Consider the following 14,965-nt stretch of genomic DNA (forward strand, 5'->3'; position numbering starts at 1 on the left):
ATGAATGATATTTTAAAGTCCTTTAAAATGGATTTCAGAAGAAAGAAAAGGAAACTTTTGGATTCCGGGAAACTGTTCCCAGCTCCGTTTTCCCACAGACACCTTCTTAAGTGATTCTTTGGAACTAAAGAACGTACATTCGGGAAAGTGCATTTCAGGCCTTATTTCCTAAGGGACTGATGAAATAGAAAATAAATATTTCTTCGGGGTGGATGGGGGAGCCTAAAGACCAAAAACAATAAGTCATGTGCTAATTAATTACTTAAAAGCTCTCTGCAGTGTGTCCAGCCTCTAGAGATCTACAAATTTTCTCTGGGAACAGCTGAACCCGACTATGCTTATAGTTTTTTTGCTCACTGTGACTATCTTTTCTTGGCCCTGAGGTTGCAAGAGACCTGCTGTTTGCACCTGATGAATCTGGGGTCACAGACCCCTCCCCCATATGCCTCAGCAGAGAAGAAACAATATTTTTAATCACTCACCACTGGCCCACAAGGCATACATCACTCTTATTTCTCTCTCCTAGATACTCAATGATAGGCTAGCTTGGCCTGATCAAATCATGAGCAGTTGGAGAGAGGAAGAGGGGGGGGTTCAGGATGGGGACTGGGACAGGAGAAGGAGGGGGGAGGAGGGAAGGGAGAGGGAGAGGGAGGGGGTGTAACCAGAAGAAAATTGATTATCAGGAAAAAGAAAAGCTTGAATCCAGTATATGGGACCTCATTAAAACAAAAGTGTTTTAAGAAAAATGTGAAACATTTACCAAAAACATTGGTGATAAGTTATTTTCAAGTAGATCACTAAAATATTAACTTAAAAAAGTAACTTTGAGAGCGCTTTCACTAGTAACTTAATAAGAAGATGAACACTGTTGAGAAGTGAAACAGTGGCCTTGAAGATTTATGAAACTGAACAAAAACCCAATAAGGATGATGAACTGAGGGGATGGTTCATAAGAACATTGTAAAATAGCCCTGGCAGGTTTGGCTCAGTGGTTAGAGTGTCATCCTGAGGACTGAAAGGTTGTGGTTCAATTCCCAGTCAAGTGCACATACCCCTGCACTCATGTACCCCAGTACCCCACTGCAGGTCGGGAGTCAACCAATCTCTCTCTCTCTTTCTCTCTCTCTCTCTCTCTCTTTCCCTCCGTCCCTCTGTCCCTCCCTCCCTCTCTCTCCCTCCCCCTCCTTTCCACTGTCTCTAAAAATCCATGGAGCCCAGCTGGGCATGGCTCAGCGGTTGACACATCAGCCTAGGATCCAGGCGATCGGGGTTCGATTCTCCATCAGGGCACATGCCCGGGTTGCGGGCTCCATCAATGACTCTCTCATCATTGATATTTCTCTCTCTCTCTCCCTCTCCTCTCCTCTTTCTGAAGTCAATAAAGACATATTTTTAAAAAAATAAAATAAAAAAATAAAAATAAAAATCCATGGAAAAAATATCCTCTGGTGAGGATTTTTAAAAAAACTAAAATATAAAAGAAACAAGTGGAGAAGAAATTTCTAAAGAAAAAATATTTGCTGATCTCATGATAGACCTAGATCTACAGGTTGAAAGTGTTCACTCAGAATTAGCCAAAATACAAAAGCCTCTGGATGTGCCTTTAAAACTCCTGAAGTAAAAAAAGAAATCTCACACATTCTTGGCATAAAAGCAAGGCAAGGAACAGAGACCCAGACTACCATGGGCTTCATATTTGCAGCACTAAAACCATAGAAAACTGCAGTTAACTCAGACCTTCCTGAGCAAAACGACTGGGACCCAAGAATAATATACTGTTTAGCAAAGGGGAATTATGTGCACATTCAGGGTGGGCAAAGGTAGGTTTACAGTTGTGAGTATGCAAAACACAGTTTGTTCTTGTATTATTATTTATTAATTATTGTATTATATTTCTTACTAACAACTGTAAGCCTTTTCCCTCACCCATTATTACTCAATGGTCAGAACTAGATGACATGACCATTCATAAGACAATTGCTGGCAAAGGGGACTATGATTATGATAGTCTTGTGCTAACAAGGATTTATCACTAAAGCTGGATGCTTTACCTCTAAAAAAATGATAGAATTCTGTGATCAAGGATGAACTACCAAGTGGCTCTTAGGTAAACCACCTGAGGTGTTTGTCACGTATAGCACAATGTATAATATAGAATTAAAAATTTAAAAGTAGCAACGAAAAAACAAAATATTGCAAATGATATGAAGAGTGAAAAAGTAATAGCGTTGCAAAACTCCCAAGTGCGTCTATTTGTGTGTGGGAGAGGAAAATGAAAGGTCTAAAGATTTTAGCGTGTTCGCGTGAGGGAGAAGAGAGGGCAAATACAGAAAGTGTACTGATGTTTGGAATGATTATTGCTTTTTTTTTTTCTACTTTTGAAGCTGTAGTCAGTATAACATGGTGTGAACTGGAAAAGCAGTAATGAAATGTGTTTTAAATTTGATACACTGGAATATAATTAATTGTATTGTACCTGCTGAGAGAAGCAGACTGAAGGAGAAATGAAAAGGGGCCCTCAGTGGTCATATTAGACTTTGCTGGGTGGCTTTTTAAAACACAAATGCTTTGCCACCACACCAGACCAAATGAATCGGAAACCTAAGGGTCAGATTTTGCATAGGTATGTTTCTAGAGATCCTCTCTCCCTCCCCTGAGCAGGCCCATGCCTTTCCCTTCTCCCTCCGCCCTCTTCTCCCTGGGTTACCTTTACCTATCTCTCTGAAGGCCCAAGAGCCCTTCTTTTGCCTCTGTAAGTTTCTAAATAGACTTCCTCTTATAAAAAAAATCCTCTGGAGATCCTAATAAGCAACTAGAATTGAGAACTACTCTTTTAGAAGAAGTTACAAATCTAGTAAAAGACCTACTATTAATTCTGTAAAATTTACAAATTATTTCAACAATCATACTTGGAGCACCCACCACAGGCCAGGTTCTATGCACTGTTCTGTGCATGGGTGACACAGCAACAAACGAAATAATGTGCTTGCTCTCAGGACCTTGACTTACCAATGGGAGAGGCAGGCAATAGGCATGTAACCTCAGATACGGATAAATGATAATAAATCATGATAAAGAGAGAGTGGGAAGGTGACTGGGCCCAGGGAAATCCTCTCTGAGGGGAGAAACTTGAACAAGACAGAAATAAATTGAGGAAACAAACCAGGAGCACCCTAGAGGAAGGAGGAAGGAGGACTGGGGGTAGGGGATGTGTAATGAAGGCCTTACACTAAGAGCAGCTTTGACCTGAAAGGAAATAATGGTACATAGAAAACACTATACTTATTTATACCAGGGTAAGGGCGTTCAAGAGTAATGGCAAACAAATTTGCTTTCACACAAAGGTTTAGATATTTCACCATTTCTGGGTGATCATTCTCAACTTCTAAAGTGTATTTCAACAAGAAGGAAATGCAGACCAGAAGGGAAAAAATAAACAAAGTATATTTTGATAAACTTGAAAAACATATGGGTAAACTCTAAGTGAGCACTTTAGCTTAAAACACTATTAATAATAGATTAATTTAAGGTACAGAGTTATGAAACTACTACAATAAAATCCCATGAAGGAGACCAGTGTAAGATTGGAGTTGAAATCTTCTAATGCCCTTAATTGCTCAGGAGGGGATGGTGATTTTGATGAACTTCAGATTTCAAGTCAGGCGTATAAATGAAATTGTATATATTCTCTTTAAAATAATATAAATAGAATTAATAACTTGCAAATGAATTGAAAATGCAATGGAGAAAATACGATTAATCAACTAGACAGTAGGATGAAAGAAAAATCTTCAAAGAAAAAGCATGGAAACTATAAAACAAAGATGGTAACATATATCTGGGTTGTAGATTCATGGATTTTGTTCTACTATACTCTTCTTTTTATGTCTATTAGAGATATTTTATAGTAAATATAAAGACCGTAAGAAGTATATTAGGAGTTGTCATAGCATCACCAGTGTTGAAGAACTGCACCATTATATTTAAAAAATAAATATAAAAAGTCAAACCAGTAGGTAAAACAGAATTGAAAGTCCTTAAATGAATCTACATTTGTGGATATTTAATATACTATTACACTTATGTAAAAGTAAGCACACCCATAATCATCAAAAGTAGAATGTATTATGATGGCATTATGGGAAAATTTGCCTTGAATGCATTTAATTCCTTTAATATAATTCTTTGCAATGAAATTACATTCAGTAAAACAAAACAAAAACTAAAAAACACACCAAAACTTAAATGCAAGTACTTAATTAGCTGCAAACTAGAGTATAAACAAAACTGCCATCATCTCCACTTTTCTAAGCATTTTTTCCTAGGAACACAAGCACAGCGATACTCATTTATCATTTATCGTAGACCACATGTAAATTACAATTCATCCGTTAGAAATGAGAAAACAAGGTGTTTTTAGAGTATAGAGAGGTTTCTTGCACTTGGAGAACATTTTTCAAGAACGTTATAAAATTACCTATCATTCTGACAATTGGCCGGTTGGCCAAACACTGCAGCATGTTGCCTGGTCCCCTTTGTAGAGAGACTGGGTGCCTAACAATAAAGAACAGTGGAATGAAAAACCTTCCCTAAGTGTACTTCAAAGAAATAAAAGTGATTTTGTGGGCTACACATTTGCAATTGCTTTTCTTTTCAACCTCTAGAGAGCTCTTTAGCGTCACTTGAATTAGGACTTTGAGCAAAGAGCCTGCACAAAGTGAAACTGCTATGATAGTTACTCTTGGCCACGGTACATTGCTTTTCTGTCCCCAATGCCTGGCACTCCAGCAATGTGAGCAGTCAGGGAGCACCACTGAAAATATGGACTGTAAAAACTGTGAGCATTCCCTGAAGCAGATAAAAAAGTACATGTGCCTTTTTTAAAAAAAAAAATTAATGTAATATTGAAAAGAAGAGAAGCTAATCAGAACTCAGGATATCTTCTGCATTTCATAGCTTTAGCTGTGAATGTAAGAGAGCTTCTAAACAAGGAGATTTTTCTTGCTATTTTGTTGCTACATTTTCCACTTATGATAATTTGGGGACACATTTCAGATCGTGACTGTCTACTTCAATCAATTCCATAAGTGTATCCTGATTACAGTTGTGGAGAACTGTGAAAAATATCATTAATTTAAGGATGGGCCTGCAAATTTGTAGTTAGTATAGTTTGTATAGTTGTTCCACCATCTATCTCTGTATGGCTGTACCACTAGGGACATAAGTTAGGGGGTGAGGTTAAAAGAAGGGAAAGTTTTTGTTTTTGTTTTTTAAATTTACAAATTAATTTTTATGGGTTTTTCTCTTAAAAGAGAAATCTGTTCAGATTTATGCCAGAATCCTGGGCCATTTACAGATTAACGTCATTTTTTTCTTCTTACCCTACCTTCCCATTTTAATTGAAGGCTATTTCTGATGGCTGCAATCTACTTACCCTAAGACAAGGTAAGCCTCCTATAGTTCCAAATTATTACTAGTTCACTTTCCTAGAATAAAACCTCTGTTTGGGGCCATACCATAGATTTACCCTGTCTTGCCCCTTTCTTTTTGACTGCATTTATATCCAGTAGTGTTTGTTTCTGGGTAAATTCAAAACTCACATGAGAGATTCATCAGTCTCAGAATTTAATGCCCAGCATCTCTTCTCCTCTGTAGCAACCCTGTCCCCAGGCACCCCTTTGACCTTGCCACAACCTGGAGTTCCCTAGGCTTGAAAACTGTAAACTGCCATAACTTTCCAAGCTTACTTTTTCCTCCCTAAACCCATGACCTTTAACCATATAAAGACCTTTATTTGTCTCTCTGTGTGTGAGTTTCCTTTTGGCTTAATGTCCCTCCAAGTATTCTCAAGTATTTAACCTTCATGGTGAAGTGGTTAGTTGAGTAGACTCTGGAACGAGACTGCCTGGGTTTGAAATCTGAATCCAACATTTATTAGCTGGGTGACCCTGGGAAGATATTAACCTCTCTGACCTTTGATTTCCTCATCTGTAAAATAGGGATAGTAAGTACACATTTTTTAAAGAGAAATAAATGTTTTAGATTTTGTTTGATCTTCTTTAAAGGAAAGGTGGCAGATCATTTATGAGTGTTAAAGTAGAGCCGGAAAATAAATGCTTATATTATGAAAATACCACTTTTGCATAAAAAATCATCTCATAAAAGCAAAGCTTATCCTTATTAATCTCTTCTCCCATGTATGAAGACTCCATCTGAAGGGCTTCAACATGATTCTATACAAGAGTTAGCACAGACTCTATTGTTTTTTAAAAAACTAAACTAGTCACAACATTTAAAAAAAAAATCTCAGTGTTCGCATGTAAGAGTTTATCCCCACCCTTGCCTTTCATACCGTTTTTAGTTACAGGAACCCACACCAAAGAGAAGGAATGTGGCAAGACTGAGATCATGACACTGAACTTGGCCTTTTCTGACAGCGGTGCTGTCATCTCTCTGCCATCTCTCATGCATAGTCATGCAGACAACCTGGCAAAGGTTCAAGACTTCCTGAGCCTCTGATGGTTTTCTCTACTTTCTCTCACTCCAATTTAGCCTTTGGCAAAAAAAAAAGAAAAAAACTCAGGCATTGCTTCAGGACAGGAGAGTAAGTAGGAGAAGAAAGGTGTTTTGGAAAATAAGTATCTGAAATGTGACAGTTCCTTTGTGTACATCTGCTTTTCTCTTGAACAGGATATTTTTCCTAAGTCCTATCTTTACCTGACGTATCACAGGGCCACAAGAAGCATTATTTTCCCACTCCACCCACTCAGCCTGTCAAGACAGCCTCATTTCTAGAAAGAGTAGGAGTGAGAATTATTGTTTCAAAAACAGCATAGTCTTGAAGTCTTCCTGGAAGAGAATTCCTCCATAATTTTTGCACATCAAAGTGATAATGAAGTGAATTCAGATGACCACTTTGTTATCCAAAAAGTTAAACTCATCTTCAATTCTGAAACTAAACTACGTTAAAGAATTTGAGGATTTAATTATGCTTTACTGTAGGGCAATGTATACTTCAAATCATAAATTTTAGACCGGGGAGTCTGTTGCTGCTGATTTATTCCATGTTGAGTCTGCTTGTTGAGGAAGCTTTGGTTTACCCTTAAAGAAGCAGATAATCTGACTTCTTGACTCTACCAATGCCTAGTTGTGAGCTATGAATAAATTACATAACCTATCTATTCCTTGTTCAATTCCTTTGTGAAATAAAGAATACCTTCCCTTTTCACAAAGGAGTTTTGTTGTTTAGAATGTTTACTTACAAAGGACAGCATATTGTCTTGTGGTTTTGAAAAAACATAATAACAGCAGTTGAAATCGTAAATTGTTCAGCTAAGAGACTATATTCATTATATAAAAATGTTACCAGTAATCACCACTATTTAATGTAACACAAACTATTGCATTTATAACGTGCATGAGTTTTTTATGCTCAAACATGTGGAAAATAGTGGTTATGTTTTAATACAAGTGTACATCAAGCATTAATATCAAATTTTTATAATACCATCAGTTGTGATTAAAAAAATCAGTATGTTCATGAATTTATATGAAACATTGTCTTCTACAATGAAAAGCATCTAGGTAGTGACCTCCATCTGGGTTGAATATGTATAAGACAATATTTACAGAAGCCAATATTTAAAAAATGAAACATGAGCATGTTTACTATAATCATTAGCCACGTTCAATAGACTTGTATAAAGGTGTGACTGATAGAATTAGTGATTGTGAAAGGAATTCAACAAATATCTGTAAAGAAATATATTTTACAATTTTAAAAATTATGGAAGAATTTACAATATCCATAGTTTTTCCCCATATATGTTTTTCCCCCTCACCCAAGAATATTTTTTTCCATTGCTTTTCCAGGGAGAGCATAAGGGGGAGAGAGACACACACATTGATGTGAGAAAGACACATTGGTTGGCTGCCCCCCCCATGTGCCCTGACCAGGGCGGGGGATTGAACCTGCAACTGAGGTAGGTGCCCTTGGCCAGAATTGAACTGGGACCCTTCAGTCTGTGGGCCGATGCTCTAACCACTGAGCAAAACCAGCCAGGCCTTTTCCTCATATCTTTACCTATGCTAAAAACTAAATCATTTCCTAAAGACCATTACAAAAGGACATTTGAGGGTGTCTCATGCAATGGGCAATAGATTAATTTTCAAAAAATTCTTCTTAAATTTTAAAATCAATGTCCTCACCCTATATTTATTCAGATGGTGGCGAGGTAGTCTCTCATGTTACAGTCCTTAACTATTTTATTCTTGACATCTGAAGGGCAGAGTGATCTCTTAGACCTGATTTAAGAACCATTCATTAAAATACTGTTTTATTTCTGCAATTTCTAATCATTGGCCCCATTCCCCTTTATTTAGAGAGTTTGAAGAAATTAATTTTTTCAGATATGTAAAATTTCATCAGGGAGGAATAAAATCCTTATATTGATAACTTAATTGGTAATGATTACAGTACATCACTAACACCGGGTCTGCTTTTTAGTTGCTAAGATTCATATTTAGTCACACTTTATCCCACAAATCCTTCTGCATTTTGCTCCTCACACTGTTCCAATGAGGATACTGCACCTCAGGTTGTCTGTCATCTCCTTCCAGACCCATAAAGGGGAAGGGAGTCAGCAAAATACCCACGACCTTCAGGCTTTGCCCACATTAACTGTGTGTTTCTTGAGAGCGCCCCGTCCTTATTTCAAGATTAGCCCCCATATGAGGGGGTGAAAAGAACAAGATCCCCACTGTTGGCCTCATTCACTTAGTGCTTCCTTCACCGCGCCTGGGAACAAAAAGCAGGGTTGCTCTTTTAACCTATCATGTTTTTCTTCTTCTAGTCCAGTCTCACATTCAGCTTATTTGGCAGAAAAGTATACATCCTCTTACTTGGAAAGATATCATCTGTCCTTCCAGGTCTGGCCCATGATGTGGTTTCTGGGAGGTATAGGAATTTAGCAAACCCTTTCTCTAGACAAGGCTTGGTTTTCACGCTAATGCCTCCCTCTGAGCTCAGCTCTCTGCCTCTAGATCTGGGGCCCTGAGGGGCTCTCCCAGATATGAATCCAGGAGGTATCAGTAAAATACTTAATGGGGGGGGGGGGGAGTCAAAGGAGAATGTTTTGACATTTGCAAAATTTCATTGTTATTTTAACACAATCTACATGCAAATGTAATAATTTAAATTGTTCATTCACCTTGTTAACACTTCTGCTTGCAGTCCTGAACTAATTCTGATAGACCATAAAAATCTTTCATTTAAATGAACAGATTTAACGGGGGGAGGGGGGATTCAAGGCTATGAAATAAATGATATGTTGTGAACTAAACCTCTAATTTAAGCACACACACAGAAACACAGACACACATACACGTAAAACAATAAAAAAAAAGCTTAATCACAAATATATATATATAGGAATAACTACAAATGTGTTTTACTCTTTACTTTAAATCCATTTTCATTACTGAATAGGTGGGTGAGGGGTGACTGACTGGTTTCAACTCACAGGCCAATGCTGATTCCTAGTGGTGTCTGTGAGGAGCTCCACGAAGAGGAAAGTTATAGGTAAAGAGTATTGTCCTTGTTGGCCCTGAGTAGAGCAAGAATAATTGTCATATATCATTATTCTGGGCATAAGCAAGCCAGGAGGGACCAGGATACTATTTCTCCACAGCAGTCAGTGTCCCCTTCTTTCTTCTAATTCTACAGATTTGGTTTCCATGCTGCACCTAGATTGGTTATAACACACTAACCTTTTTCTTGCCCGGGTTGAATCTGTCAGAACTCATTTAGAGGTCTGTATTTACGGGAATTTTCTGCCTCAAATATACAGCATCCCCGATTCTGTTACCACTGCTCTAGTTATCTACCTCATTGCTATTGCATATGTCTGTGTAAATGCTGAAAATTCAGAAGCTTGCCCATCTTATAATGCACATATGTTCTCTTGAGGCCATCTTCAAAATAGCTTTTACAAGAAGCTCTTTGACTGTGCTTTGTTCCCTGTGATAGAAAGGTTTTATAGCCTTCCCCATTCATTAAATATGTACTGAGTGACTACAATATGACAAGCACTGTTTCTGCTTCAGTCTGAGTGGTGCCTGGAAGCCTTTTCCCACATACCTATTGCCATACTTTCCTTTATTATTATTATTATTCTTTTTTCCTTCCTATCAAAGGTTCTCCCTAGGTCCAAGGATTGAAAGTGTTTCCTTTGAAAATGTGTTTGTAGTTTTAGCATTTCCTGATCAGTATAACAGGAAATATGTAATATTTCACATTTGAAGAATGATTTGTAATCGTTTTAATCACTAGCATGTTAGAAAAAAAGTGGCTTTTCCTATCTCCTTGAATATGATGATGAACCTCTCATTTAAGAAGTATCTGTCACTCAACCAAAACCACAAGGAACTGACACACAGAATACGATAAAGGGAGGAAGAAGAGAGCCAGGCATAAACATGAAGTTTCGTGGTCCAGAAAAGGAGACCTGTAACCTATTACAGTGAACAAACGGAAAAACAAAAACTTGCAAATCAGTTGATGTGTTTTTAAAAAAATATTTCACACTTAAGTAGAGTCAATCAAGACCTATATCAAGGAAAGCAATGCCCTATAATTAGATATGTCATTTCAATAAAAACTTTTAGAAGTAAATTGGGGGAGGAAACGGAGATAAATGCCCACATGTGAAACAGACAATTGATGACTCAACACAAGTGTTTTGCTTCCACCCACAGGTAGAGGAGAGTAGTGGCTCAATCATTAACACGTTGTCCTTTCACCACCTGCAAAACCTTATGTCTAAGTTGGACACAAAATAGTGTTTTAGGCATGTCCAGCTTTCACAACCACAGATTACTTAGGAAGGCTGAGCAGATATACTACCTGTGATGATGGATGAACTCAATGCTACAATTATTTCACAGCATAACTTACATAGGTAATAAGTACCATAAATGCAATAAATTCATTCTTTTTCTTAAAGAGATAACCTTTCTCTAAAAATGTTCTTGACTTCACACATGTCACTTTGTTCCCATGATTGAAATGCTAATAAGCCTGTGAAATTGCAAGTTTAGTTTATAATGAATTCTGATAACTTACCCAATTAGAAAAAGCCGGTAAAGCCAAATTAGGCAGTCATGTAAAAAATGTGAATGGCCTTGATCACTTCAACTAACCTGAAAATATTTGTAACATGGCACCTTACATGGCAAATGAAGTATACAAAGTATAACTAACACAAGTATTAACATAAGCTTGAAAGTTATGACAAGTAGAAGGTACTAGAAAATACATTGTTAAAAGTTACAGTGGGTCTGCTGAATATTCATAGAGGAGGAAATAATTTTGAAATTCAAATAATTGCTATAAATAATTTCCCTTAATATTTCAGCATTATTCCTGATAACATCTCTAATATCTGCCACATTGGCTCAGGAAATAAGATGTAATTAAATAGAGATACTATGAGATGTTGCATGTAAGTATTAATACAACATATGAATATTTTAAATTATACCTGGGAAGAAACCAATGTTACAAACTCAGAAGTACTTTTAAATATAAATAATGTTCCCTTTTAATTGATATCTATAATAACATATCTTAGAGAGGCTTTTAAGGTTTCAACAAGAGCTGTGAAAGTGACTGTGCTTATTGCTTTATTTGTCTAAGGATGGTCCCAGTCAGACCATGTAAACCTGAAATGTCCCATTCTCTCCAAAGCATATTTGTGTGTAAGCCTTCATTGTTTCCCCTTCAGACCCTCTGATTGCACACATTTTTTGTTCTTTTTTTAAATTTTATGAAAAACGAAGAATAGGCATCAGCCACAAGGCTAGGTTTACAAGGCTGTGTCCCAGCCTGCATTCAACGTTGAAAAAACATATCCACAAACTCCCCATTTACTATCCTCATCATCTTATGAGGAGCATAAAATTTCCAGAGCATTTGTGACAGCATGTTAGCTGTTAAACATTATATGAAATCAGTAAAGCAATCACTGATATAGATAATAAAACTGAAGCCAATATCAATGAAATAATACCCAGTTCTTCAGCCCACTATTGGTAGAGGCAGAACTGCACACAATATTTTGTTTTGTTTTTAAGTAAAGTGAAAATGTATTGTAAATAAATAGAAACCTACATGCACAACAGGGAATCTCACAGACATTCACTCTTCACAAATAATAACCTGGGTCACATGGGATTTTGCCTGGAAATTTGGAACATGCATTACTTTCTTTGCCCGTCAGTGACTTAACTGTACACCATTTTTTTCTGTTGCCTGGGAGCTATATGGTCCCTCACATCCCATTTCCCCTCTAGCAAGTGTCCCTAGAAAGTATCCAAGGTTTGCTTTTAGTAAGTTATAAAAATTATTTGGTCAATTATTAGCAAATATTTCAACATCATTATCACTCTTCAACAAAATGATTATAATAGCTTATCACAGTTCTATTTCATTTATTACGAACAATTTGGTGTTTAGACACTATGCACAGTGTTCTCAGTATGGACAAACTTTATTTTATCATGTAAGAAATAATTGAAGACACTGATTAAAAACCCAAGCTCTGAAATCAGTTCTACCATTAATATTAATTTGAACAAGTTACCTGGCCTCTCTGTGATCAGGTTCCACATTTGCAGAAACTAATTAAACAGGAGAGTCAAATTAATTAATTAATATTAAGAATTTAGAACATGACCTGGTTCATAATTATTATCCAATAAATTTTGCTGCTGTTATTACTAGTATTATCTTTGTTATTAAATTTTATCTTTATGTCTCAACAACTGTCCAATTCTCCAGTATTTTCTTTATTTCCACACTAAAAATTTTCTTGCTCCAAGTAATTTACTAGCTCTAACTTAAAGAAAGTCAAAAGATATTTTTTGTCAACTTTTGAAACATTGTATTTCTTGCCCCAAAATATTTTCACTCTATGTAATGGCTCACTGAAATGCATACACACTCTGGCTTGTTTTCAGGAATTCGGTTGTGTAACACCAATGCGCATGTGTGTGTGTGTGTGTGTGTGTGTGTGTGTGTGTGTGTGTGTTTATTGATTCCAGAGAGGGAGGAAGGGAGGAAAGAGAGAGAGAGAAAGAGAGAGAGAGAGAGGGAGGGAGAGAGAGAGAGGGAGAGAGAGGGATTGGTGTGCCTCCCAAACACGCCCAACCAGGGCCAGAGATCAAGGCTGCAACTGAAGTGTGTGCCCTTGGCTGGAATCATACCCAGGACCCTTCTCTGCAGGCTGATGCTCTAACCACTAAGACAAACCGGCTAGAGCCAAAGGAATATTCTTAATTTATAAACTACACAAATAAAATCTTTATAGTTATCTTCTCAATTTATGGCAAAATATTAACTTTTCAAAACAGGAACAAGACATAGTTGTCTGCAATTGACAATTTAATATATATTATATTGAAGTCTCTAGCTAAGGCCGTAAGGCACATAAAGAAATAAAAGTCAGCCCAGCCGGGTGTGGCTCAGCAGTTAAGCATTGACCTAGGATCCAGGTGATCAGGGTTCGATTCCCGGTCAGGGCACATGCCCGGGTTGCGGGCTGCAGCCGATCAATGACTCTCTCATCATTGATGTTTCTATCTCTCTCTCTCCTTTCCTCTCTCTGAAATCAATAAAGATATATTTAAAAAAAAGAAAAAAAAGAAATAAAAGTCATAAATATTAGAAAGAAAGGGGTAATATCCTCTCTATTAGCAGAAAAAAATATAATCTATATAGAAAATCCTAAGGAAAAAAAAGAAAAAAAGAGTTACTGAAACTAACATAGATTTAGCAAAGATGGCATACAAAGTTAACACAAAAAATAAGTTGTGTATTTTTATGTATTCACAAAGAAATATTGGAAAATTGGTTGAAAATGCCATTAAAGCCCGGCTGGCATGGATCAGCTGTTTGTAAATCAAAAACACATATATGTTTGCATTTGTATGATAGATGTTCATACCCCCCCCTCAGGCACACATTTGGTGTTGCTTCTGACATACATATATTTCAATTTTACGCTTTTATTCTCATTTCAGAAAGCTGTGCACTCACCTCTCTTCTAACTCTTCTACTCTTGGCAGTGGTTCAAGCAGCAAAAGGCCTGTTCCCCACATTTTACCAGTTATCTGTTCTATAAACAAACAAAAGAAAAGACATATAATGTCAGGCAATGATGAATTATGAGCAAAAAGAAACTCAAAGGAATAAGGTGACAGGTGTGCAATTTTAGACAGTGTGATTAGGGAATCTCTCTCTGACAAAGTGACATCAGCTCAAAGACAGAGCAAGGTAACATATGGGGCAAGAGTGTCCCAGGTCAAGGGAAGGGTTGTGCAAAAGTCCGCCCACCAAGGCTTTCAGAGCGTATGATGTTACACATATGTTAAAACAAATAATATTCATTTCAGTTTTCAGGATCAGTTAATAATATGGAAATAATTTTAGTTCATTTCAATATTAAAATCTTAAAGTGTGAAACTGACTCATTACTAACAGCAATGTCTCTCTCACATCGATGTTTCTCTCTCTTTATCTCTCTCTCTCTTCCTCCCTCCCAGAAACTATATTCTGATTTTTCTTCTTTATTCTATATAGTGTTGATTTTATTTTTATTTACTTATGATGAATTATAAATGTTGGAATCAATTTCTATTCACTTGGTCATTATTTATCATCTTTTTGATTCATTGCTGTATATGATTTGCTAATAATTTATTAAAATTTTATATACATGTTCATGATGGATAGTAGGCTGTAAGTTGTTATAGATAGATACAAAGATATAAAGAAATATTTTTATTAGATTTAATATCAGGGTTGTGGTAGCTTCATAAAATAAGTCAGGATGCCTCCCCTCATCTATTTTTTTAAAGCATTTGTGTAAAATTGGTACTATTTCTCCCTTAAATTATTGATAAA

This window comes from Miniopterus schreibersii (genome assembly GCF_964146895.1).
Source record: "Miniopterus schreibersii genome assembly, chromosome: 6".
Taxonomy (NCBI): domain Eukaryota; kingdom Metazoa; phylum Chordata; class Mammalia; order Chiroptera; family Miniopteridae; genus Miniopterus; species Miniopterus schreibersii.